Genomic DNA, 25,743 nt, shown 5'->3' with positions numbered 1-25,743 from the left:
CACACAATTTTTGCATTTTTAATTTTGCTTGATTCACAAACTTGAATCTTCTTGATTTAAATAAATATGCAGACATCAACTAAAAGTCCAAATAGAAGTTTTCTGTTCTAACACGTTTATTTCCAGCAAGGCTCTGTTAGTCATTCCCAGCAATTTCACCAGCAAACTCAGGAACTGCTTCTGTTTGCAGAATAATCATGTGTAGATTCAGATTTTCTCCAACATGTTCATTACTAAGATAACATTTGGAAAATGAATTCATCAGACAGTCAAAATTAAAGATGTGTTGTGAATTGTCACTTACGCCAGCTGCTATTGTGGCTATTCTCTGGCTAATTGAGGGTGCAAGCACTTTGAGGATGAATACCCGTTTGTGTGAAGATTTCACATTTGTTTGCTGCAAATATTCAGGAAGCTTTAAAAAACACTTTTGGTGTACAAAGCCAGCACAAGGACTATGCATCACTTAAGCTCCGATAAAAAGACTACTTTTGAATAATTTAAACCACTAATCAAAGGGTTACTTTGGGATGGGTAATATAAGCTATTACTATAGACTAACGTCAGTATTCAAGTGCAGTAAGATTTAAGTTTTGCATACATCTTGTATGTACTGTCTGTCTATGACTGGATTTATCCCTTCTGCGTATTTTAGCCAGCAAAATACAGTTTAACTCAAAGGGAGTTTATTTTCTCAATAATGCTAATATCCTTAAATGTCCATTTTGGCATTTTTAACCCAACATTAGAATCTAGTACAAAAACAGAAAATAAATGTTCCTTGTTTGTCTGATAATAACTGATTTTCTGCCTAACCATTCTATAACCCTTCCAAATCAATATACCTGCCAAAATATCAGAAAATTGCAAGAGATTGGTTGGGAAAAATGTACCATATTTCATTTCCTTCCTCACCAGTTAACGATTATTAAGACTTTGACATTCATAGTTTTCACACAAGAGATATCAGAGCAAACCAATAATTTGGGTACTATCAAACAAAAGCTATCTGCCAAACATATTAATAAAACAGCTATTTTGGCATATTCATGGCTTAATACCTGACAAATGTTTCAGATTTGGTCTTAAAAGCACCATGTTATTATGAAGAGGCAAACCAAACACCCACCTTTATAAACATGTTACTATTCCTCAGGATTTGGGGAAGAAGTACAAAGAAAAAAAAATCTCAGAGGGAAAAAATGGTTTCTGCATTGTAATAACCTCCACAGACACATCACGGGTATTATTCAGGTGATATGTGACTACATAAATAAGGTACTGTCCTTCCTGCCTTTGGGTACCCAGAAATTGCTGTCCTTTTAATACTCATCCATTTCTAATTTATATCAAGATGCAGGTTGTATCTTACCTTTGAAAAAATATATTTAAATTGCAATGACAGAGTGATAGCACTGTTATCTGGAACTATAATTTTAGTTGGTATGCATGATAGCACAAATTGTATGAAATGATGGGGTATTTTGGATAGCATTGTAAAGATTTTATTACAGTTTTGGAGCTGTAAGCCTACCTAAGTTCTGACTATGTTAAAAGTGTGGAGGCCAGAGTTTATTCATATGGTTTCTTCCTGAGATCTACAAGGAGACTAAATCAAATAACAGAGATTTTCAGGGTTTACTTATTCATACCATGTATTTTAGGATTCAGTATGCATTTGAATAAAAACATAGAGAAGAACACAGTATTTAGAAACAAGAAATATAAAGCATACTGAAATTCTTAAAATGTACACATGCATCTGCATTCACTTCTAGGCAATACTGTAGTTGAATAGAAATAAAAGTAGAGAAAATATATGGAAATAAATGGAAATAAAACAGTAGAAAGTGTACTCAGTAGAGAAATACTTTAACTACTTTATATATTTTAATGAAATATACTATTAAAAGTTATTTTAAAATGTTGACTATCGTTAAAATATGAATGAATAATCGGTGATAGTACTGTAGAAAAATGTGTTATGTATATGGTTTTATTTCTAAGACCTCTGTGAGCCTGTTTATAAGAAATTCACTATAAATTCTTCTTAAATGTAAAGACACACATGTCTGTTTTATATTCATCTTTGGTGTTTTCTTGAATTCCTTTAACTGATATGGGCTTAGTAATATAATGTAAAATCATGTGTAATATGCAACAATCAGATGTCTCTATACTCATTCATTTAACCTGCTACAAAACTGTTTTATTGCTATTCTTCAAAGACAACCCATGAACATTAGGGAGCATGGCTTTAATCAGATTTAATTTGTTTGTTGACTAAGACCTTTGAAGAGCATTTATTATTATTATTATTATTATTTATTTATTTATTTATTTTAATTTGAACTAGAATTTTTAACTTGATCCAAGAAGAAAAGACAATGCAAAATTTTATTTCTCACTTTAAATTCAGGTGATGGGGTTGGCTAGAAACTGGTCAGTAACTGAGGCTCTCTCTGGTCTTATCTATGACTTTTTATAGAAATAAGTCTCCATGGAGTTAAATTTACCAACTTGATTGGAGAGATTTCTTTTTTAAAAGACCCTGATAAGTAAACAAACAGCTACCTGAAATGAACTAATTTGAAAGTAAGGCTGCTGCAAAACAAAAAAATGAGTCATAATGATAAACAGTTTTTCTCTCTGTTTCCTCCTTTGTCTTTTTTTAACCATCAAGTTTAAAGCTTCTACAGTGCTTTTTTTTCTACTTTATAGGAGACAACTGACATTCTGTGGTAAATGGAAGAAAGAGCAGAGCAGAACTGAAAATCCTCTAATGCACTGACACTAACTTGCCCTCTATTGTTGAAAATGAGCAGGCAATCATGATTGTTCATCAAATGGCTCCTAATGCAGTTAAAGCATTCAGCTATAATTTCTCCTTGCATTTATAATTACTGTCATAGACTGCACACCTCAGTGAGCAGATTAAAGCTATAAACTATTTAGCCGTAGCTTTAAGATGAGGAACTTGATTTGTCTGGCAGCAGTTATTTGTTAGAGAGCTTGACACTTCACATAAAAATGACTCAACTTGATGAAGAACAATGCAGTTTAAGCAATGCAGTGATTTTAAATCAGTCATTATACCACGCCCTATAAGAATTGCAAAGCAATTTGTTAAATGATATATAGGACACGTAGATAACTGTATGTGTTAAGTATACCAAAATAGAAGATTTTTTTTGTCTGTGGATTTTATTTTCTCATCTCTTCTGAAACAGTAGGAGCTGCTCTGAACATCACATTCTGCTATTAGCCAATATTGGTGGTACATAGGCAAAGCCAATTGCATGAATTAGTTGTCCAAAACTATATTTTAGAGAATTTAGCTTGCTCTTCATGTTTCACTTCTTCTTAGTAGCAAACATTAAAAACTGAGACCCTCTTAGAAGAATCAAACATGCTGGGACTGCAGTTATGTCCACCATGACATTGTAAGCAGAATTTACCAACGAAACTGCTCAAGGGTTCTGCTCACCTTGTCATCAGCCAGAAAGAGAGGGTTCACCACAAAGAAAGCCTTGATTACCTGGTTTGAATGGGACTTTTCTAACACCCTACTTGACAATGGAAAAAAAAATATTCTGCGTGGACATCCCATTTTAAAACTTTTGTTGGGATAAAGTGGGTAAAATTGCTGAGCACCAGAAAAGGGAAATGATGAGGCAGTACACTAGGAAAAGGAACAAGTTGGCCTTTCCTCTGTGGTGGAGGAGAGATGCAGAGCCCGTCCTCAGAGCCCTACCTCCAAGTCATCACTCCTCCCTCAAAATAGTTGTGTTCCAGTGAAGCCTCAGTCCCCTCATCCTTTGAAATTTCTCGTCTTTTGAAATTTCTCACTGTTTCCCCAAAACACTAGATCACAACGTTTTCAAGTTAACATTTTCAAACCTTCAAACTTTGCCTGGATAAAGTTTCTTCAATCTAGCACTAGCCCTTGCAAAATCTGTAATAGTGTGTTCTTGGCTTCCCTCAGAGCAGGGTCAGGCCAGATCAGAGGACATCAGCACAGATATATCAGTGCAGATTTACTTGCTTTTTAGGAATACTACAGGTTACCATTAAGATCAGTATTATTTAACATTGCATTAGGTCAACCGATACTGTTTCTAGGTTCTGTATGAGCATACTGCAAATGACAGTTCCTGCCCCCAAATGGCAGGAATTCTTCAATTCACAAAGAAAAAGCAACTTTTAAGCATTTTGACCAGACCTTAACTAACCTTGAATAGCACCTACCTCTTCAAGTATTCACTATTCATAAGGATATCAAAATCATACCTTCTCCTCACTGCATCTGATATTATTAAATGCTACAGCCTTCATAATCTATAGCAGAACATTTTCACCCAGTGAAATTTCAAAGGGAGAGTATTTGAGTCTTATACATTTTACACTTCAGCAACCAAGTAGCAAAGATCAATAACAAAAGGAAAAGACAAGAGCAGCATCCAGCCCTCAAAAGCACCTTTCAATAAAAATAATGCAATTTAGCAGGATGATCACCCTGTGCAAATATGATGGAGCACAGATGGAAAATGAGGAAAATTATAGATATGACTTCATGGGAGGAGGAAAGGAGGAAGAGATTTTTCACTATTTATTGGGATAATGAGCAGATAATTCATGATTATTAAGCTGTAGTCTTCAGGCCTTATTCTTTCTCTCCTGGGTTCAGAGCTGGGTCTGTTTGCGCATCTAGGCAGGGTCCATTGATGGGGAAAGGTCTGGCCTTTGCACTAGTTTTTGTAGAGCAATGAAGTCATGCAGGATTTACACCAGCACAGATGCCACTCAGGACCCTTTCTGCAAGAAGAGAAATGAGGTAGAAGAAGCCACGCACAGCACAGAGCTTATTTCTTAATTGTGACGGTGTTTTTCATCTTGTCTTCGGGAAAGGGGCAGCAGATCCTGGGTTTCCAGCCTGTGATAAGGACTCTAACATCAAGTCACTGCACCAGGTAGCAAAACCACGGCCCCTGGAGAACTGAGGGGACTGAGACTCCATCCTGCCACCTTCCCAGGTCTGAAGGTTTGTGCATCCTGAGAGCATGAATTGACTGATCCCTGGAAGGTGGGAGATGGCAGGAAAGGTTCCCTATGCTCAGTTCTACAAGAGGGGTCCTGCTTTGGGGCGCAGCATTGGCTCTATTGGTTCTGGACACATGGGAAGGATGAGAGGCACAGCAGAGACCAAGAGGGGGGCAGAAACAGAGGGTATGGTGGCAGCTTGCTGGGGTGGAGGAAAGGAGGGAGATGGGGGAAAGAGGGGACTTGTTCCTTGTAGGAAATTTACACATTCCCTTTATTAAAACAAAACAATTCCTCCTCCCCTCCAAAATCCCTCCCTGGCAGCACTCAGCGCCAGCTCTTCTGCCAGGGGTCAGCACATGCAGGAGTGGGGGAGGGAAGGATGGGGGAGTGGAGGAGGTTGTCATGTCTAATGAATACCCTGAATGTATCGAGATATATATTTTTTTCATTTCAGAAAAGGTTCCATTAAGAGGGAGACAGCCCTAACATGTGCTTTGGCCCCTCATCAGATTTATGAGTATTTGCTCTGCTCTTTAATAGGAAACTCTGCAGCAACTGCCACCTTGCCTGCTCTCCCTGAGATACACAGTGGCTTCTCGGGGAAATGCACTTCATTATTAATGTGAATTTGTACGTTTTTATGACACTGCTTGGGGGAAGGGGCAGGCAGAGATTTCCTGGTGATATATGCTCATTTCTAACCATTTATTGTCCTAGACAATCGAAGAACAATGATAAACATTGTTATAGAGAGTGGAGGGTGCCAAAATGACATTTTTGAAGGGAAAGGAGAGGTGGCTGGAGTGGTTTTCATGTGGTTGCTCCCTCCACTCCACCTCCTCGAGCAACTGCGTCAGATCAAGCGACGGAGTGCGCTGGCAGCTGCTGCCTCCCCTCGCCTGCTCAGCCCAGAAAAGACCATTTGCTCAGTGCTTTGCTACAGCAGAGTGGGTACAGAGGAGTTTGTCCTCTGGGAAGCCTGTACTGCAGAGGATCACAAGCCTCGGAGTGAATGAGATGTTCAGAATCCCCATGACCCCTTACCCCAGCAGTTTCTTTCTGATTTATTATTGAGCGACCTGGCATTGAAACCCTGTGCATGCAGTAGCAGCTGCAAGGCATCAAATCAGGCCAGGAAGAGAAAGGCGAGGATGTGGTTTGCCAGAGCATTCTCAGCATCCTCTGGTTTCCCTTTCTCCTGCCAGGCCCATCTGTGATTCACACAGCCACCCAAGAGCTCCAGGAGGGGATGAAAACGGTGGGTTCAGGATGCACTGGAGAACCAAAACACTTAAGCCTTCAAGCTCACCCGAAAAAAAGAGATCAGTAAGGCCATGACCTCCATGTGATCCTACTTCTCCTGCCTTTCCCAGCAGTTATCTGCACAGTCTGGTGAAGGCCAAGGTCAGGTTCTGCTGCTTGTGCCATGTAGTCCCTCAGGCTCCAAAAGCTGAGGTGCTGGAGGGAGCCTCCCCCTTCCCCAGTGGCACAGCCTCTCCCCGCACCAGTAGCAGCCTGAGCTTCTGTGCCATCGAGCTCATAGCCTCCAGCTATAAGTGAAGAACTGCCTTCGCTTGGTGCTCACGTTCTATTCCCTAGCCCTAAGCATGCACAGTCCTTTGTATCAGGAAGCGTGCGACAACCGAACACCGCTAAGACTTTCTTTATGACATTTTGTCTCCTCTCTTAAAGCTGAATAGGAGTGAGGAAGAACATCAGAATAGCCATACAGGGCTGGGTCAAAGGCCCACCCTTTTCCATCCATAAAGGACTCTCCCAGCCTCCAGTTTTACAGTTCAGGGACTTCTTTGGCCAGAGGAGATTTTGCTCCCCTGCTTCCAGAGCTGCAGAGCACATGAGATCTTCTTGATCACTGCAGAAACTTGGGCACAACTCTGAGGCCTCTTGGGATGAGCTCTAGAGGTGCCCCCTTGTAAAGCAGGAAGCAGGGGACACCAGCCCTTGGCAGACAGAGTGGTGCTGAGTTTGTGTGGTTGTTCTTTGCACCTAGCTAAGCACAGGCAAGGAAGAAATCACACCTAGACTTTAGAAGTGGCATCAGGCCCCCAGATCTAACGGGGCCCTTCTTTTCTCCATTTTGCTTTCCATGAGAATTTCCCATGATGGGATAAAACCACCACCCTCAACCAGCAAGCTGGGGATCAGATTTCTCTCTCAGCTGTACACAGAGGAAGACTTCCAGTCTCACTGCAGACTTCATATTAGCATGGACCAGTAATTCAGAGGAGGCAAAACTGCTTGTTCTATTGCTCATGGATAATGTTACTGAGACCCCTTCTGGGTTTGTGCTCAGCTTTTCTAAACCTCCAAAATACTAAGTACACAGACAAAAGTGTTTTCCCCTTCTCCTGTAGTAGAACTGTTCAAATCCAAAATGTGAAATTATTGTTTTCATGTGGTCATTTAATGAAAACTCCCAAACACTCCCTATTTCTAAAGACCCCCAAGTTTATACCAAAAACCACACCAATTACCTGAAATTATGTATCTTGATATGTACAACCAATATCCCGGTGTAGCGCACAGCTGCCAGCAGATACCTCCATCACACATCTCCATCTCTCCATTTCTCTCCCTTGTTTCAAGCCAAGGTTTGGAAACAGCTGCCTGCCCAGTGCCCTGTATTTGCCCTCTCCAAGCAATCTCTGTGCAGTCACCTCCTAGCCACACACCGCAGCACTGCTCCAAACACAACAGTGGCTGCACAATGCCAACTGGATTTCTGAAGTCAAGTCAAGCCACTGGCACTGATTCCTATAGGGACTGAGTCCTCATGGCCACCAAATTACTTTATAGGGCCATTAAGAAGATTGATGTTGCCTTTTACCCACCTATTGATCTACATCCCAAGGGACATCCCAGAAGAAGTGTTCCTCTGGGATATAACAGTACTATGGCCAGTTTTAGCCACTTTCATGTAAACTGGACATGCTGCTCTTCCATTGGAGAAGGGCAAAGCTTAATACTTTCTTTATGCTCACTCAGCTCAGTGGCAAATGGCTGCATGGGATTCAGTCCTCAGCAAATCTCACCCCTGGAATAGGCATACACAGACAGATAGGCTGTGGGTGGGCTTCCAGTTCAGTAATTCACTTCCCTTCATAATCCTATGGAGCCCTAATCTGTTGGCCTTGTTTTTTTATGATGCAAGACCCAGGTTTGTCATGCAGGGAGAATAGGATGGGGGATGTAATTCTGTTTATTTGATCAGTGTTTTTTTAAAACATTGTCTGTGCTCCCAGGAATTATGTGTCCTTCTTCTATAAATCACAAACACATAAAAAATAATAATTCTCAGTATTTTTCCAAAGAGATTAGTGTGAAAGTTCCTATACTCATATTTCATGTCTTTAAAAAAATATCAACAAAAGTGATAAGTATAGCCAAAAAGAGTGTAAAAGCACACCCTGTCATTTGTTTTCCATGTGCCATATGTTTTCTGAATCCTGCACCTCCCACATATTGCATGCAATAATGTGGGGTGCACACATTACTCAGGATTATTTAGTTAAGCCCTGCCTATATGAGGGAATTAACTTAGATAAAGTCAAGCCACTGTGCTTTGTTTTGGTTTTTCCTTATTCTGGATTCATAGAGTAGAAAATTAAAGATCCCACTGTGCCAGGCTTCATGTCATTTGGTTTTAATTTAATTCATCTCTTCGATTCTCCCTGTTTCTCCTTCTCTTTGAGTATCATCAGTAGGTGGTCCAAGCATCAACCAGAAGATTTACTGGCAAGACTAAATGTATGAATGCTATGAACACATTGTTTTTCCGATATGATTTAATGACCTTTTTGGCATTCCCATGGCTGTTGAAATCTTCCACAATAATTCCCTTTGGCAGCTGAAGCTCCTGTTGATCAAGTGAAAGCTGATGCAAATGTCAAATGTCAATAAATTTGTAATCCATAAATGTAATATTGGAGCTGGAGTGAGACAGGGTTAAACAGAGTGCAGCAGGAGACACCTAAGAGATGAGCTACATCTTATTACTGTGAACAAAAAATAAAGAAGGGAATGCTACCTCCAAAACCTCTTCATAGACAAGCTCTTCTCCTTCTCCTCTCTCCCTCACTTCCCTCCATGTTTTCTGAGTTGCTGGGCTTTGACAAAAGAGGGCTTTTATGGCATGCATTTGGCAGAGTGAGTCTGATGATGCAGGTTCTGTCCCTTGATCTCTTTTTGACTCATTGTGCAAGGCTAGGATTTAACTTCTCTATATTTCTAAAGGAGCTCTTTACCAGTTCAGAGGTTTCAGAGGCTTCAGAATTTGATCCTGGAAATGATTAGTTATGCAAGATATTCCAGTAAATTAACAAGACGACTTATATAACTTAGGTGTTGCAGGAATGAGTCATGACTCATTTATAGTTTTAAGATGCTTGGGAAGGGCGAGCCATGTACGAAGCCTGATTTTATATACAATAAAGACATAAGAACAATCACATAATTTCCCAAGAGATTTTCTTAAGGACCCTCCACTTTGACCTTTGGCTCTGAAAAGCTCCAGTTTGTTTGACATTGAAAAAAAGCAAATGTGTGAATGCAGTGCCATGAGCATTTGCACTTTGAACACGCTGGGGCTGAGCACAGCTGAACTGGAAAAGACTGCAACAGCTAATGTACTGGGAAAATATAAGAGGCATCTACTTAATAACTCAACTAATTCCTTTAGCTCACCTTGTAGAGATTTAACCTTTGAATGAGAGAGTCCCTAGTTCAAAATCCTGTGTCTCCTCTGTCCTCATGTTAATTTTTAAATTATATATCATTGTTGAGAGGCCCTTGTGTTGAGCATTACAGGCTATTTTTCATGTCTAAACTGGGGAATTATAACTGAACATTAGCTACTGGCTATAAATCACATAGAACAAAGTGGCATCTGCATCTACTCAGTAATAAGAGTGGGAGAAATGTAACTTACTTAAATTGAGACAGGAAAGAGGACACAAGCGCAGTAGCAGAGATAATTGTGACTTGGGAAAACTAATGGTTCTTCCAGCCGTGTGCTGAGGACTCCTGTTTTCTGGAGCTCTCCACAACCAACGTTATAAGTGCATGGTCACAGCACGAGCTCAGTCAATTTGAAGGGCAAATACAGAGCTGGAAGATACTCCCCACACCCCTGCGATGCACCTAGCATGCTGCTGATTGCCCCAGGGCAGGGCTGAGGTAGGGGAGAGTTATTTCAGAGCCTGGAAACAGCCCTCCTTTCCTCTCCGCATTCCCATCCTCCAGCAGGAAACATGAGTGAGCAGTGACCACAGCTCACTCTCCCTGGGATATGTTTTTATTTCTAACTGGAACTAAAGCCCAGGTAAGGCGGAGGCAGCACAAGGCTGTTAACAGAGCAATCATCAAGGCTGCGGGGTTCAGGCTGACCTGCTCCTTCTCTGCTGCTCAGCTCACTGGCAGGAAACACTGCTGCTGCTCTACCTTGCTGAGCAGCTCACTGATGGTACAGAGCTATCTTAAAAGAAAACAAAATGAGCCCAAGCTTCTAACCGAGCATGGCCTGCTCCTTGCATTTATCTCTGCTGGCATTTCTTTTAGTTAGTTAGTTAGTTAGTTAGTTGTTCCCAAACTTTTAAGAAAGCTTCCACAGTCTCTTGTGTTTTCAGTTTGTTAAGCAAAAGCTGCCTGCATCACTGGAAAATTGTCATTTTCTTTTTAAGAGAGAGATCATCTTTAATTCTGTGTGGCACCTTGCATAGTGCAGTCTTCTGTTTGCCACTGGTTTTGGGACCCTAATACATGAGTAGATTTAAAAAAAAAAAAAAAGGTTTATGTGTTTCAACCTAACATGCCAGAGGTCTCCCAGGACATTTGTTGCTGCCTACTTTTCATAGATTTTCAGTTCTGGGGGTCACAAACCTTCATCTGTGCAGTGCCAGCCACCACAGCTGCTAAATATACTGCCTGAACCGAATGCAGCAGGGGCTCAGGATTAGCTCTCCCTGCAATGCAGGTCTCTTCTTAAAAAAAGATCAGACCTCCACAAAGAGATTTTAGCAAAGTTAGAGATTTAGGGTGTGTTTTTTGTTGTTGTTGTTGTTGTTTGTTCGTTTGTTTGTTTTTCCATAGCTGACAATAGGGAAAGCAGCCTTTACAGCTAGGGCAGGTCAGTGACCTGGCAGGAGGGATTCGCTCAGGAGCTGCCACCAAGAGCAGGGCACTCGAGTCCCCAGCCCTGCTGCTGCCAGCTGAGGGCAGCCACCCAAACGCTGCAAGGTCCTTTGCAGCTCCCTGACTCAGTTTCCCATCTTGACAAATTGGTGCAGTGTGTCCATGACTAAACCCAGTAGCTGATGTCTTACGTGGGTACCAAAGAGTTTTGCAGTCCTCCTCTTAAGATAGTTACTAGTTTAACCTATTGAATTGTTCCTCAGCAAAAACACCAATTCCTCTGCCCATTCCCCTGTCCTTCACAGCTCCCTTGTCGATGATGGCCTGTCCCACACAGTGAGCTCCCAAGTGGTGGTCCCCAAGCAGCAGGTGTTTGCTCTCTTTGTGCAGTGCCAAGCACAACGGGCTTCTGCTGCAGGACCAGGCTCCAAGCAGCAGTAATTACAGTAGGTGCTTTGCTGATTAGAGGCAAACTTCAGGACATTCTTAAAAGCTTTTCTGAACAGCCTCTGTGTTATTTATTTATTAGGCTGTTCAGCAGTAATTCAGACAGCTGAGAATTGTTGAGGACCTGGTCTATCTAATTGTGTGTCTAAATCATAGCTGCACCGTGATTCAGAGGTACTAACATTACAGTCTACACAGAATGGCATAGGTTATATGGTCAGATTCCTGCAGATGGTCAGTTTGTATCATAAAATTTAAAATTACAACTTGCACCATAAAGCTACTGCCTCAAATTTATTATATATTGCAGCACAACAAGCAAATTAATACTAGATGCAGTATATGCCCAGACATTAATGTGAGCAGAGGATGAAATATTCTCTTCCTAGCTCATTGGTACATGTTCCCTTCAGAGCAAAATTGAATTGCCCAGAATCACCAAAGAAGGGGAAGTCACCAGGAGCCAGTCCTGCTGGTGCTGGGCTCTGGGGACAGAGGAAGGACATCACACACCTCACAGCGTTAGGCCCCAGGGTGTCTGAACTTGCAGTTCTGCTCCGTGCATCATGCGTGCAAGAGCTGAACTCTCAGCAAAATCTTTTTATTATTTGTCATAAAGAATCGCAGCTGTGAAGAACAAACTAGGGAAGGAGAGTGGGAAGAGGCAGGCACTCTCCCCTGGACTGATGTAAATCAGGAGCAATTCTGCTGCAGGTCCACTGAATTACACTGTTGTCGCTCTGACATCAGCCCAGAATCAACCCCTTTACCTACAATAGAAGAGTGAAATATCTTACAACTGTGTGTCCAGGAGCCTGCTAAGCTTCTTGTAGAGTTGCTGTCAGTATGCCCAGGGCAGAAGCATATTTTTTTTCTTACTGTTGTACATAAGGGCTCTGCTGCAGCCGACAACATGAAATGTGTTAGTTCGGTTTGTTCAAAATGGAGTGTGTTTGTTAAGTGTTGCCTCTTTGATGTTGCACTGCCATCTCCATCTTTGTCATCATTGCCCATCTTTTTCAATCTAATGAACTCAAACCATCAGTGCAACTTAAGTTCGGCTGTCTGTTCTTGCATAGTTAATATTAAAAATGTACTAACAGTGTGGCTGCGAAATCAAATTATGCACATAAATATGCTGGCATAGCAGAGGAGGCGGCAGAAGCTGAAGTTAGCAACATTGATGCCAGTTCACATTTGCAAATCAACCGTCAATCTGTCATTAAACATGTTATCAAATGATGATAAGTGTATGCTTCTTGCTTGCATTGGCGCGCTTATTCCCGATGTTGATGTGCATTAATGGGATAATGTGCATTAACATAGTCTTGCTTGGATGAACACAAAACATTTTTTATCCGTCTCAGTTTGTTTCCCCCTGTGGCCCCCAAGTAAGTGTTTTGTGTTATCAAATTGCCAAAAAATGGGAAAACACATTACTTTTAATTAGCAAAAATTTTGAGTCATTATTTATTTTTTTAATTTTTATCCATACTTTCTCCTCTGTGTTGTCAACTGAGGTGGGGGGGACAGAAGAACATTCCCCTGCCTTCTTTAAGTAAAACGATTAATGTCAGAAACTCAGAGACTGACAATTATATTCTGTCTTAATGCACTGGCCTTTCATCTGCAGTCCTTGCTTTTGACACGAGTGATGGTTTCAGTTCAGCGATATGAAAGGCAGGGAAGGAAATGATCTCAGGCATTCCCAGCCCATTGTGTGGTGCCGTACTCAGACATGGCAAGCAGTCCTTTAGCAGTTTTGCATATGAGTCGGCAACGGCTGTACCTAGAGATTAAACAAAAAACTGAAGAAAAACGCAGCTGCTCTAGGAGGTAGTTGAGTTTCCGAAGGAACTTCCCACATGATTGCCCAGCTCTTCCACCCTTTTTGCGTGATGCTGCATAGTCAGGGCACCACTTACAGCACACGCTGCCAGTAAGCTTCCTGGGAAATAAAGAAGAAAAAAAAAAAAGAAACCTCAGCGGAAAGAACAAAAAGTGATGGAAGTGATAAAACCATAAAAAGTGTCTCGTTACCAACGCACCACATACCCAGTGCCTGCCCGTCTCACAGCCTCTGCCCTGCGGCACCCCCAGGGTGAGGGCTCAGCTCATCGGCCACCTGGGAAAGGCTCCATCACCCTGGGAACCATTTAAACAAATAGAAACAAGAGTGTTTTTTTCATTACTTCTATTCAGAATTTATTTTTTTTCTTTACCCAGACACAATTCAATGCTTTTGGAAAACTTGAGGTGGAACTCTACCGGAGCAGGAAAAGCATCTGCTGATCTTTTGTTCTTATGGGACTTCAAGGTTTTCAAACTTTTTAGAAAGCAAATGAAGCAAGGTTCTTCCCACCCCTTGGAGAACAGCTGCTCTTTTAAATCTTTTCATATTTATGCAACTGGGGGCAAAGTTGTGATGATCTACCCAGGTTTTTACAGTAAAACAGCAATAATAATGAAAAACAGTACAGATAATGTCTGGTCCTGTTCAAAACACCGGGAATTATTCCAGGAGTTTTACTAGACTTTACCAGTAGTGTTATCAAATCAGGCTCAAGGACTTAAAGGAAAGTCAATCACTTAAAGTGTTTTATTTTTGGTTTATGAGCTGGAAAATAAAACTCCTTCTAAAACTTTTATGAAAGACATCATATTATTTACATGTCTCTAAAATAGCAACTATTTCTCATATAATAAAAATGTTTATAAATTACTCTTAGTCTCTGTTTATGACTACATTTAACATCCAAACATGGCTTGAGATTTGTCTTGAACTTACAAAATTAGAGCTAGTAGAACAATGAGTTTCTACATTTGAACTTTTTAGTAAATGGGTCAAACTCTTGATCACTCTTCCTTTTTTCTCAATCCAATAATGCCATTAACTTTAGGCATCCTATTCAAGTCTGTGATTTCTATTATCTGGATTGTTTAAAGGAAAAATAATAGGGAATAATTATTGATTTTTCTTAAACTTGTTTTAATTTTTGAAAAGTCATCCATTGCCTTTCCTATTATTTCTAAATAGTGGATGCATCAGCACAAGTTTCATATTCAGAAAACTCTATTAGCAGTAATTGCATTCCCATTAACCTTAGCTTCAGTGAGTCCTCATGTTTTCTACTTCTAAGGCAAAGATCTTGTATTGCAATACAAAGAGCTTGAATTTTAAGTGTATTTTCTGTTACACATCCACTACTGGCCGAATTTATCCAGCAACATCTTTTTTACAGTTGTGTAGCTTTTTGTTGCTTCTACACCACAAGCTACCTTGAAATTAACTTGTCAAACATTTGTCCCACTGCTTAGGGAAAATTCCTTATTAGATGAGAGGACCAATCTGTCATGACTCGGAGGAGAGGTGCTGGAAATCAGATGGCTTTAGAAAGGCTCATAGTGAAGGCTGTGTACAAGGGACTCCTGTAAGGCAGCTCAGACTAGACTCCTGTAGATGACTATTTACATCAAAAACAACATTTGAAAACTGGAGTGAGAAGTGTGTCTTGCTGTCTCACTTTTCACATTGACTTTTACCCCTTTAATAGATCTCCCTGGAAGTAGTTTGTTACCAAGACCCATTCCTTTCTTGATTTTGGCACTTGGTAAACACCAGAACAAAGTGGGAAATGAGCATCTCAAAACTGAACCCAGATCCTAAATACCAGCTGTATCATGCTGATATCTGGGAGAAATCTGGATCTGGGCTTTATTTTCACTCTCTACTTTGAACAGATGTATTAATCAGCTGCATTAATTTACTAATTTTCATTAAACAGTTTGAAACACTGAGATGCTGGGATATTCCTCAGTATTCATTTGTCAAAGGAAACATTGAATGAGGGATTAGCAATAACAGAGCTACACTATTCCTTTTGATCCTCCCAGTCTTTATTCTTCATACTGAGTCTTCTATTATTTTAGGCCTAACTTTGGAGTGTTTGTCAGTTTTTGAAAATGGCAAGTAATTAGTCAATATGTTTTCACCATATGTATCAAGCTCAGTAAAGAGGCAACCATTGGCCTTTGTCATGGCACAGTAAGCATTCGTTTTCTCAGCACTTCAAGTTACGCTGAGCGTGTGGTGAACGCCAAAGAATTTAATGAGGAATTTTACAATGAAACATTTGACATAATGATTCACTGTTCAGCACAGTTCACAAATTTGAGATGAACCCCCTTTTAAGATTTCCTCAGTTTGTACTGTTCACACTAGAGATCTTGCATGAGCTGTTTCTCCCATCTCATACCCTGTGTGAGCAAGGAGGATGAGAAAAGGGTGGATAAATTGTTAGTGATTCAACATGGTCATTTTACATCTTCTTGGAACAGATTCTGTGTACAACAGGGAAGAATTCTTGAAACCCTTTTTACCTTGCAGACTATCTTTGTACTTACCCCAAGCCAGTTAACGCACTTTTTCTAGATGGAACTTTTTGCTTTAAGGCTTCCACTGTTGCTGACTGTCAACCTTCTAAATAAAAATCAGAATCTGATCTTAAAAGTGCTGATACAAAGTGGCATTTTCCCAAATTTTGCCTTCTTCTGAGCAAAAATATGTACAGTGTTTTCTGGAAAGTGATAGGACGGGCAGTGGCCTTGCCTGGGCCCTTTTCCGCTGTTGGGAATACTGTATTTCAGTTATTTGTGGAACGGGCTTCTGCATTCTAGGCTGGGTTTCTTTAGATTTGTAGATAGAACATTCGAGTTCAAATTCAGTTCAGTGAGTTACAGGTATTTTGTTTAACATTTTAGGGTACATACAATAAATAGCCATGAATAAGAGAGATGGCATTTTGTTTTACAGCAGTCATGATTTAAATTTATGTGGCATTGCTATTGAAGTCAACAGGACTTTTTCCTGAGTATGTTTTGCAGGGTATGGTATCATTAAAATATGACAGTTAATAGTCTTGTTTATGTTATTATATTTGATGAATAAATATATCAGTCTGTACATCAAACTCAGTTTTGTTTATACTCTTTAATTGTAGTCTTATCTCCCCTAGAAGCATGTTATATCTTTTAATTTTATAATTATCCACTTTATTCATGTGTGACACTACAGAACTGCTGCTTATATCCTATGAGACATCCAAAAGCAAACAGATGGAAGACATGCAACTGTGAGGAAATTCAAATTTGGATCTGAATCCAGCTCCATATTTTCAAAGAACTCCATGCTTTCAGGTTCAGGGTCTTGGTTGTAGCTGTTGTATAAAGGAATGAGGGTTGCAGAATGGGAGTCTAGTTTATACAGCATATCTGAACATGAAACGTCAATAGGGATTTTACATGATCCTCCAACATCTAAATATTGCTTTCTGCCTCTTGAAGGAGATGTATGCTTTAAAGGCAAAGAGGGAGCACTTCACACGTTGCTCTTTCTGAAGTTTTTCAAAAACAGAAATTTGAGATTTATAGGGCTGGAGAGAGGGAACAGAAATATAAGCATAACTTTTTAGTCTAGTGGTTACAACACTTGGCTGGAAAGGGTAAACGCCAGTCCATGCTCCAAGGACTATTTTGTTTGGACTCAATTCACAAGGCAAAATGCATGCATAGTCCTTGGGTGCAAAGCCTTGGGGTCTGCCTGTCCCAGGTAAGCAACCCCCGGGAGGCAGCAGAATCATGCTCCTGCCGGTTTCTTCTCTCTCAATTGGAGATTCACTTTTGCAAAGCTTCCAAAAATCAAATAGCAGGTGGAAAATGTAGGTCTGAGTCCCCTGAACCAAAGTTGGGTGCTCTAAGCCACAAGAAATCCACTACCCAAATGATAGTTTTAGAACAGCAAACTCCAGTAAGATTTTGAAAGTAAGTCTAGAGCTTTGTTTTCTTAGAAGTCCCCTAGACTGTTTTAACTCAGTAGAGATAACTGAGTACCTATATTTCAGCTGTAACTGATGGATCCCCAAAGCCCCAGAGAGAAATAGCGTATGACAAGGCCCCAACCTGCTCTCAACATCTTTCTATTCTCCTGGTCTGCCTCTAAGCAAATTCCCCCAGAGCTTGCTGAATATCATAGGTTCCCTTCTGAGACAAACTCATCCTGTGTAACCTCACAGAGCTGTTAGAGGAGAAGAGAATTTTCACCCTTAGACTGAATCCAAAGCCAAGCTTCCTTCTTCGGGATCTGTTGTCAAAAGAATTCTGGGGAAAAAATAGTCAGAAAAAAAAAAAAAAAAAAAAAAGTATGATGCTTATATTGGTGTTCACATGATTCTACGTGTTCTCATTTAAAATTTTTCTTTTGTCTATTGACAAAAGAAACACAAAAAATATTTACTGTGTGATGCTGTTTCTAAAGGTAGTGGATACTTTTATATCCAGTAGCCAAAATATGTGTGAGAGCAGGCTGAGAAAAGGGAACACCCATGTCTAAAAGCATAGCACAGAACAAGTCGCTGAGATTACAGGAAAGCAGCTGGCAAGAAGAGACATGTGCAGCCAGATAATAATAAATAAATAAATAAATAAAATAAAGGTTACATTTCCACAGGTACATAAGTGGTTTCTGAAAATGACATCTTAGTGTAATTTTTTGCATCTACTTTATTGGTATATTTATTTGCTGGGCAATATTTTAACCTCTTAGATTTTGAAAACCTGCCTCACCTATTTCATGTTTGAACAGGACTTCTGGAAACAGCCCTCACAAAAGTCACCCCTCTGAGGCAGTCATTTAAGGAAGGAGAAATCTGCTTAGGAGAGTGACGCAGACCAAGTGAATACTTTTCCCAGTTAGCACTTGAAGAAGAAAATATCATAATATTTAAACCAGTTTTGAAAACTTTGTATGAAAATAGGGGAAAGGGAAGAAAAAACATAAAACACTAGTTGCATACAGAGAGAGGCCAAAGAGAGTTCAGTTACCATAGAGATTATTACTGGCAATTGGTACTCAGCAGCAGATTGGGATCTGTTACAATATTTTTACTAATATTTTTTCTTAATTGGTTATTTATGTATTTTGGATCCATCTCTGTGCTGCGTCCAGATTTTACTCTTTACCTGTCACTCTTTCTGACATGAAGCAGTAATGCCTGTGCTAGATATCAGGCTTTTCCTTGATTTGTAAACATTAGCAGGGGTCATGAGTACATCAAAAAGCACGTGGACAAGTCCCTGTGCTTGGCTTTAGCTGGCAAAGGAGGAGGGAGAAGCATCGCAAACACAGTCTCTGCGAGGCTTCATCACAAGCACTCTTCCGTGCAAACCCTTATTGCCATTATAATTACAATGAGTTTTTGTATGTACAGACGAGAGGATGCAGAATGCCTTCCAATTTTCCCTCGTGTATATGCAAGGCCAGTCATTTAACACATGCATGTTCCAATGCATAAACTGGTAATTTAGAAAATATCCTCTTGTAAAGCCTTTCCCTCTTGTTCCTTTCTTTGTTTTGTAAAGAATCATCCTGTTGCCTGTGTGTTGCAGCAACTGCAAACACCTGGCCTTTTCCTGGCCTCTTCAGAGGAAATTAGTTTAAGGGCCCATGTTAAGTTATGGGACTTTTAAAATCAGTCAGCTTCTCCAAATTCAATCCTTAACTTTTTTTTAAGAGTGCCCAGTGCTGCACATACCCGACATTAAACACATTTTAAAATATAGCTGCACCTTTTCCTACCACAACAGCAGCCTTTGGGGATGTGCCGTTCCAGGATGCCTGAGATGTGCCAGAGCCAGCTGGATTTTCAGCCCCTTTCTCCCTGCATCCCTGCAGCTCCTTCTTGCTCTTCCTGCTTCCAGCTGCAGGTTTCAGGGAAAGGCAGGTACGCTGAGGGGGAGCTGGCTGTGGGGAGGGCTCTGAGCTACACGGTGCCAACAAAGGGGTTTGAAAAGACAGGGAAAGAGAGGGAAGGAGAAACATGCTTTTTCTCCTCTAATCTCCTTTAGTTAGCACGATCTCCAGGGTTATTTGTAATGATAGTAGGCACTGCATTTCAGATGGAAATGTGATTTTCCAAGCTGACGGTGTCACTTTAAGTAAACAAAGTTAATTCTGCTTCCTGCTATGCAAGGCCTAATCTCATTACCCAAACCACAAGTAGCATAACAGAAAATATTCCCATCTGTCAAAAGAACTTAAAATAAAGGTGGAAATTGTTTTTATGTTTTGTCCCCCTTCTTCCCCCCCAAATCCCTCAATGCACATTAATTATCACACCAGATCTATTTAAACCTGTTCAGATCCCCCAGTCTCTGCCCGTGGCTTCTCTTCCGTTTGATGTGCCTGTAGAATAACAATGTCTATGCTGCATCTTGGAGTTAATACTCAGTTTAGGTGAGCAGTAGCTGCAAGCTGCGAGCCACAGCCCTGACCCCTTCATCTTGCTGCCAGGTGCTCCAGGAGGCAGAGCACAGGTATCCTCACATCGCCTTGAGGCCTGCCCAGAGGTGATTTGGGTTATGCTCAGCCCCTCCTTAACCTCAGGTGAAGAGAGGAAACCTCTGAGCTACAGACAGTGCAACAGGAAGCGAGGGGGCTAAGGCTAGGTGTGCTGAACCCGTGCCTGTACTCCGGGAGGCTCACAGAACTGTTGTGTATGTGCCTCTGGTCCTGAGGCATGCAACTCCTCTGAAGCCACGTGAAATGGCAAAGCCAGACAAACCCCAGTGCCACCAACGCTACTGACCTCTGGTGCTGATACGTGTTTTCCAGGGCTTACAGAGCAGTGTAAATGCGTTCACTCCCCTGTTTCCACTGATGTAAATCACAAATATCTCCACTGGGTTTAGGAGAGTATAAGTGCCTTGTGGGTTACACGGGGAGCAGAATAGAGGAATCAGCAGTGCCAGGTCCAGTGGGGGCTCTGCCTGCGTGGGGAGGCATTCCCAGCTCCGGCTTTAGGCAGGAGAAAAGCCAAACCTACAACTGAGTGGTTCTCGGCTCGTTTCAAACCAGCAGCCACCAGTCATAAGAGGATCATTCATAAAACCCTACAACAACAGTATTTTTCATCCCCTCTTCATTTAAAATGACCTTTCTATGATGAGAATGTCTGCCTTGCTGAGCCTTAATTGCTTAATTAGAAAAGCAGGTTCTCTATTAGGTAAATGTTATTGGTTTTTTAAAAAATGTATTTTGTTGTTGTTGTTGTACGTATGCTGTTTCTTTCATTTAAAGCTCATCAGCAATATTTAAGAGCTTTAAAAGGACATTTTCAAGTGGCTATATTTTGTTGCCTTATTTATTTATTTGGTGTTTGAAGGTTTTGTTTTCCTCTTTCTTCCTGAGAGGTGTTTACAGCAGAAATCTTTCCCTTTAGGAATCTCTCTGTCCTTCACTACCACACTTCTATAGCACTTAGCTGATTTTGGTAGTGGTGTTTTAACATCTAGTCAATCGGTTTGTAACTGTAGGGTTGCTTCTGACTGTACAGTTGTTGAAAATTTTAAAGAAGGCAGTCGATGCACTTGTTCTGGAAAGCCATATAGGTTTTGCTTTTTTTTTTTTTTTTGATAGCATTATTATACTCATGCACTACTCTGAAAGCAGAAGGCTCCAGAGGTGGTTTGTACTGACGCTGATCACAGGAATAAGTTAAAACAAAACTGCACTTTGGGGCCAGAGCAGCTGTATTCATGCAAAAGCCTCTGCTGTAGCCAAGACAGCAAGAGCAGCATTACAGGCACTGCGAGCAGCCGTGTGACAGAAACATGAGAAGAAACATTTTAAGATGCCCCAGTCCTGAGAAGCAGCCACAGATATTTCTCCCCAGAAACAAATGTTCTCTTGCTGTGCTCTTTTTAAAATAATACCTTGCTAAATAACATTGTCATAAAAGGTAAAAAGGTGAGTGATAAACAAGTAAAAGGAGAAAATGGACCCAAAATGAATTCAGACAAAATTGGGAATTATTTGGACCACTTACAGTTGGAGTGAGAGTTTGTTTTCTGTTCACAGAAGGGCTTCATTTTTGGCGTTTTGGGTTGTAGAAGGAATTTTAAAGGCAATGTGTCTGCTCCTTCCCTTTTTGTATGGATTCAGTAACACAACTCCTCAAACTCTGGTTGTGTCCCCATTGCTTTTAGCACAGCACAGGAGAGCACTGAGAAATGCTCCTGCCCACTAAAATTTGCAGCCCATAGAGCTGTGTGGAAGGGAGGAAGGAAGCAGTTATCCTCACCTAGAACATGCATGAGGGGAAGAAAAGTTAGTGGCCACATTGAGTGGTAAAACCTGATAAACAAAATGAAGGCCATAGGCGGTGAAATATGGCATGCAGGAGATGCAATAAGCATTGTTCTGCTCTGGCACCAGTGAGCAAAATGAATTGCTTGCCAGTCTTCAAAAGTATTTAAGAACTCTGCTTACATTCATTTAAACCTAGCTGCTTTTAAGGATCTCAGCCATTCTGTCTAGATTTCAAGAGACACTCATCTGTTTGCTAATATGAATTCAGAGCATGGCAGGAGTTAACTGCGAAAGGTGATACGGCTTCTCTTTGAGGAGTTGTGTGTGGTATTTTGGGCAGGCTTTCTCTGCTCAAGCTCCAAGCCAACAAAAAGCCAGGTGGCTGTGTTGGCATGGTGCTGAGCCCTACGTAATGCATCTGATGGGAAGCAGGGTTTATTAGCTTGGCACCACACTCCCTGAATTTTAAGGGGTTTGGATAAGTTCTGGCTGGCATCCCACTGGGTCAGACATACCTTTTCTTATATGTGCCTAAGGTAATAGGGGAGCATGCAATCCTGGTCTTGCTGACTGGCAAAATTCACTTAACCTAATACCTGCGCAACTTGAAAAGTTACACTTGTTTTTGTGAAAGCTTGTGTCACTTCTTAATTATGGGGAAAGAAGTCGAAAGTACATTTTGAGGTGGGGCAGAAGGTTTGTGCGTGTGGCCAGAAAAAGTACTAGCAAACGGCAAAAATTGATGTTTTACAAGCAAAGGCCAAAAACGCTTAGAAATGATCTATGTTTAATATATTTGTTGTAGCCTGAGGTCATAGAGGGATGTGACTTTTCAGAAAAAGATGGATAAAACTTGTAGTTTTGAAAATATGTATTTTACTTTAGGGCATTTTCAAAGGCTTTTTTATTGTGTCTACAACCTCTATTTCACTTATACGTTTCACTTCCCATATATTATTCATGATGTCTATTTTAATAAGTTTTGGGCAAAGCCATCGTTCTCTGTTAATAGTTTGTAGCAAAAACATTGCTTGGATGGAGTTAGAGCCTCTCTGAAACGACACCCTGTGAGTACTGGGGTGCAACCCCAGTAACAGGCAGGTGAGGTCCTTTGTGAGTTTTTTTTTCCCCCACCTCAAAATTTTTCTTGTCTACCTAAATCCTACTCAGAGCCTCGCTAGGAGCTAGGTGATGTTGCTGTACCATCACAGTTCCTTGTGGGAGTTTCAGAATTGAGATGAGAGTTGAGCAGCTAAGCTACAGGAGCCAAAATATCTGGATTCAGTTTCGGCCCACGCTATTAAGGCAAATAAATATAAATCAGGGAGAGGTGCATCTGCAAACACACACAAAGACACTGCACCCACCATGTGTGGGATGGAGAAGAAATTGATGCTTATAGTGCCAAACGGATGTATTATCTGGAGCAAGTTTCATAAAAAACATTTCTTATTGAGCAGCTATGGAAAACTTGGGCCCTGCCTAATGTTCAACACGTAGCTGGGGTCTATCAAGTTTACAGAAAATGTTAATTTTCTTAAAATCCTGTACCTTCTTAATTACTTCATTAAATTCTTATTTTCCTTCTGCAATTTACATCTCAAAAATCACTTTATTTTTTTATTCAATGCAAGAAGAGCTTCAGGTAGGATACAGACCAGTGCCCTCCTTCTGTCACCAGTGTCCAATGGCAGGGGGGAAAGCAAAGCCCACCACGTATAATGTGCTTTGCTAAGACAGTGGTGCTGCCTTTATTCTCCTCTTTTCTGTCCCATTTTCTTTGTTAGATCCTGAAACTCATAAAAGTTTGTATTTAATTCAGGCTAACTTTGTAATAAATTAATTTCTGAGAAAAATCTGGCCAAACAGCATTACAAAGAAACTCTGTGCAGCATGTGAGCATTATCAGCTTACATCGTTATGACCAACATTCAATCATTTTGGTATTAAAAAAGAAGGGGGGTAGGGGGTGGAGAGAGAGAGAGAGACAGGGACATTTTTGTGTCATATGGAATGTTTCTGGAACCATAACATCCTAGTAAGGCAAAATAGGGCTGGTGACAAAGTCTGTCTGCTTGGATCTGTGATCTGCCAATTTCTAATGAATGGAAAGAGAAAGGCACGAGCATTAGGATAACTTCTTTTACTGCTTGTATAAGACTGCTCTCTGTAGCTTCACTGGTGGAATTTCCTATAGGGTAGGAAGGAACAGAGGCTTGGTTAAAATCAGAGACAGGATCTGATTCACTATGGACTGGTTTCACTCACTCCTTTCATGTTTGGAGTTTTCTGACTCTGTCTATATTGAGTGTTATAATAGTTTTGTTTCTGTAGTGGTCAAGCAACAGAAACACCCATTTTGCTGATTATATATGCACATTAAAAGAGATTTTTTTTTTTTGCACAAAATGTCCATAGAAATCTATTTCTCTTTATTCCTCCCCCCCCCCCCCCCCTTATTTTTTTCTTTTCTAATGGAGTATCTGGTTTATGGTTGCAGTTTTGAAAACTGTTAGCTAGTTGAGCAGTTTAGATGGAGCAGGAGTCAAAGACGCCCTCTTTTTTTTTTCTTTTCTTTCTTTTTTTTTTTTTTTTTTAATAGCTTCATCTTCCAAAGTCTGCTGTAAATGCAAATACTGAAAGGAGATGCCCCTGTGTCAAGATGCTGATATTTGCATAGTATAGGAAGTGCCAGTGTGGTATGTGTGAAATAACTGTATCACAGGCCATTTTGTGAGCTTTCTTCAGCACAGAAAGTTTCCCCAAGTTAAAATGTGTAAACTGTGTTTGTTCAGAATTGAGACACTTGGGAGGGGGGACAGAACCACGAAAGGGTGACTAATTACAATTGCAGTTACTGTACTTTTGTTGTTCCTTCCAAGTTTTTTTGCTACAGTTTTCATAGTTGAAAAAAGGGACCGAGCGAGGTTCTTGTCTACGGACTCTGCATTCTGTAAACAAAAATGAGGCAGGCTCCTGTTGAGACTTTCCTGGGCTCTGGCTGCCAGCCCTTTTGGCAAGTACTAAACTTAGTTTTAAACTCCAGTTAAATATTTGCTGAGGTCTAAGGGCCAATCTTTCCCTCCTGTCATTTTCCCATGAAGTAGCTTCTCTGAACTTGAACTACTTACTCCTGACTATAGGCAAGAGCAGAGTCGGGACATGTGGCACTATATCAAAAGATCTATTAGATCTCTCAATAAAACAAACACATTGTTTGAAGTTGTTTAGCTGTTTCTAGAGCAAAGCAAGAACTTCAGAGAGAACACTTTGACAATTGGGTGAAAAGGAATCAGTTTTTATATCTTCTCCCTACCCTTCTACTCTCTTCCCCTTCCCCTTTTCCCTATTTGACTTTTCTATTTATTTTATTTTTTTTTTTTTTCCAAGGGAACCTTTAAAGACAGTTTTACAGTAAAACCTTTTGCCAGCATAGTAATTTTGGTTAGGAGTGTCGTTCTTATTTTTATAGCACTTCTATATTGGCACAACCTTCAGCATACGTTCAGCTGTACTCAAAAAAAAAAAAAAAAAAAAAAAAGTGATTTTGCTGATGCAGCTTATTTCATTGAGGGAACTAGTAAAAACTTAACTGCTAAAAACACTCTTTTGGCAGGCCAAGTGGGCTTTGCTGGTCTAGCTGTAGCTGTAAAATATAGAGTTGGCCAACAATGTAGCCCTCAATAGTAGTCCTGTTGAAATGTGCTTGCTTATTTGGCCTCCATATACTGAAGAAAGGGTGGTTGTCACATACTAAATTCACAAGACTAAAACAAGCCTTATAGTGATTAAATTCAACTCCCTAAACATAATTTAGGCAACTCCCCAACTTGACTTCTGTAATATAATCTCATATAGTAAAATACATCTGCTAAATTGAAAAGCCATGGATGATGGCAGTGGCTCTGTTACCCTCTCTGATGTTAATATTATCATGAAGTTGTCATTCTAGGATGCCT

At 40.5% G+C, this 25,743-nt stretch overlaps 1 protein-coding gene across 4 annotated transcripts in view; it reads left to right on the top strand.

Moving 5' to 3' along the window:
- TSHZ2 (teashirt zinc finger homeobox 2) overlaps nucleotides 1–25,743 on the top strand; it is a 228,299-nt gene that overhangs the window by 142,542 nt on the left and 60,014 nt on the right. The window contains exon 3 of one of the 4 annotated variants that reach the window (XM_084537945.1): nucleotides 2,722–4,065. The exons of the other annotated variants lie outside the window; for them this stretch is intronic. The gene's annotated coding sequence lies outside the window, so the exon portion shown is untranslated. Of the gene's footprint in view, nucleotides 1–2,721; nucleotides 4,066–25,743 lie in introns of those variants that run through there. 4 annotated transcript variants of the gene reach the window in all.

The sequence above is a fragment of the Aythya ferina genome, assembly GCF_964211825.1.
Source record: "Aythya ferina genome assembly, chromosome: 16".
NCBI lineage: Eukaryota > Metazoa > Chordata > Aves > Anseriformes > Anatidae > Aythya > Aythya ferina.
This window is presented reverse-complemented; position numbering and strand designations above follow the sequence as displayed.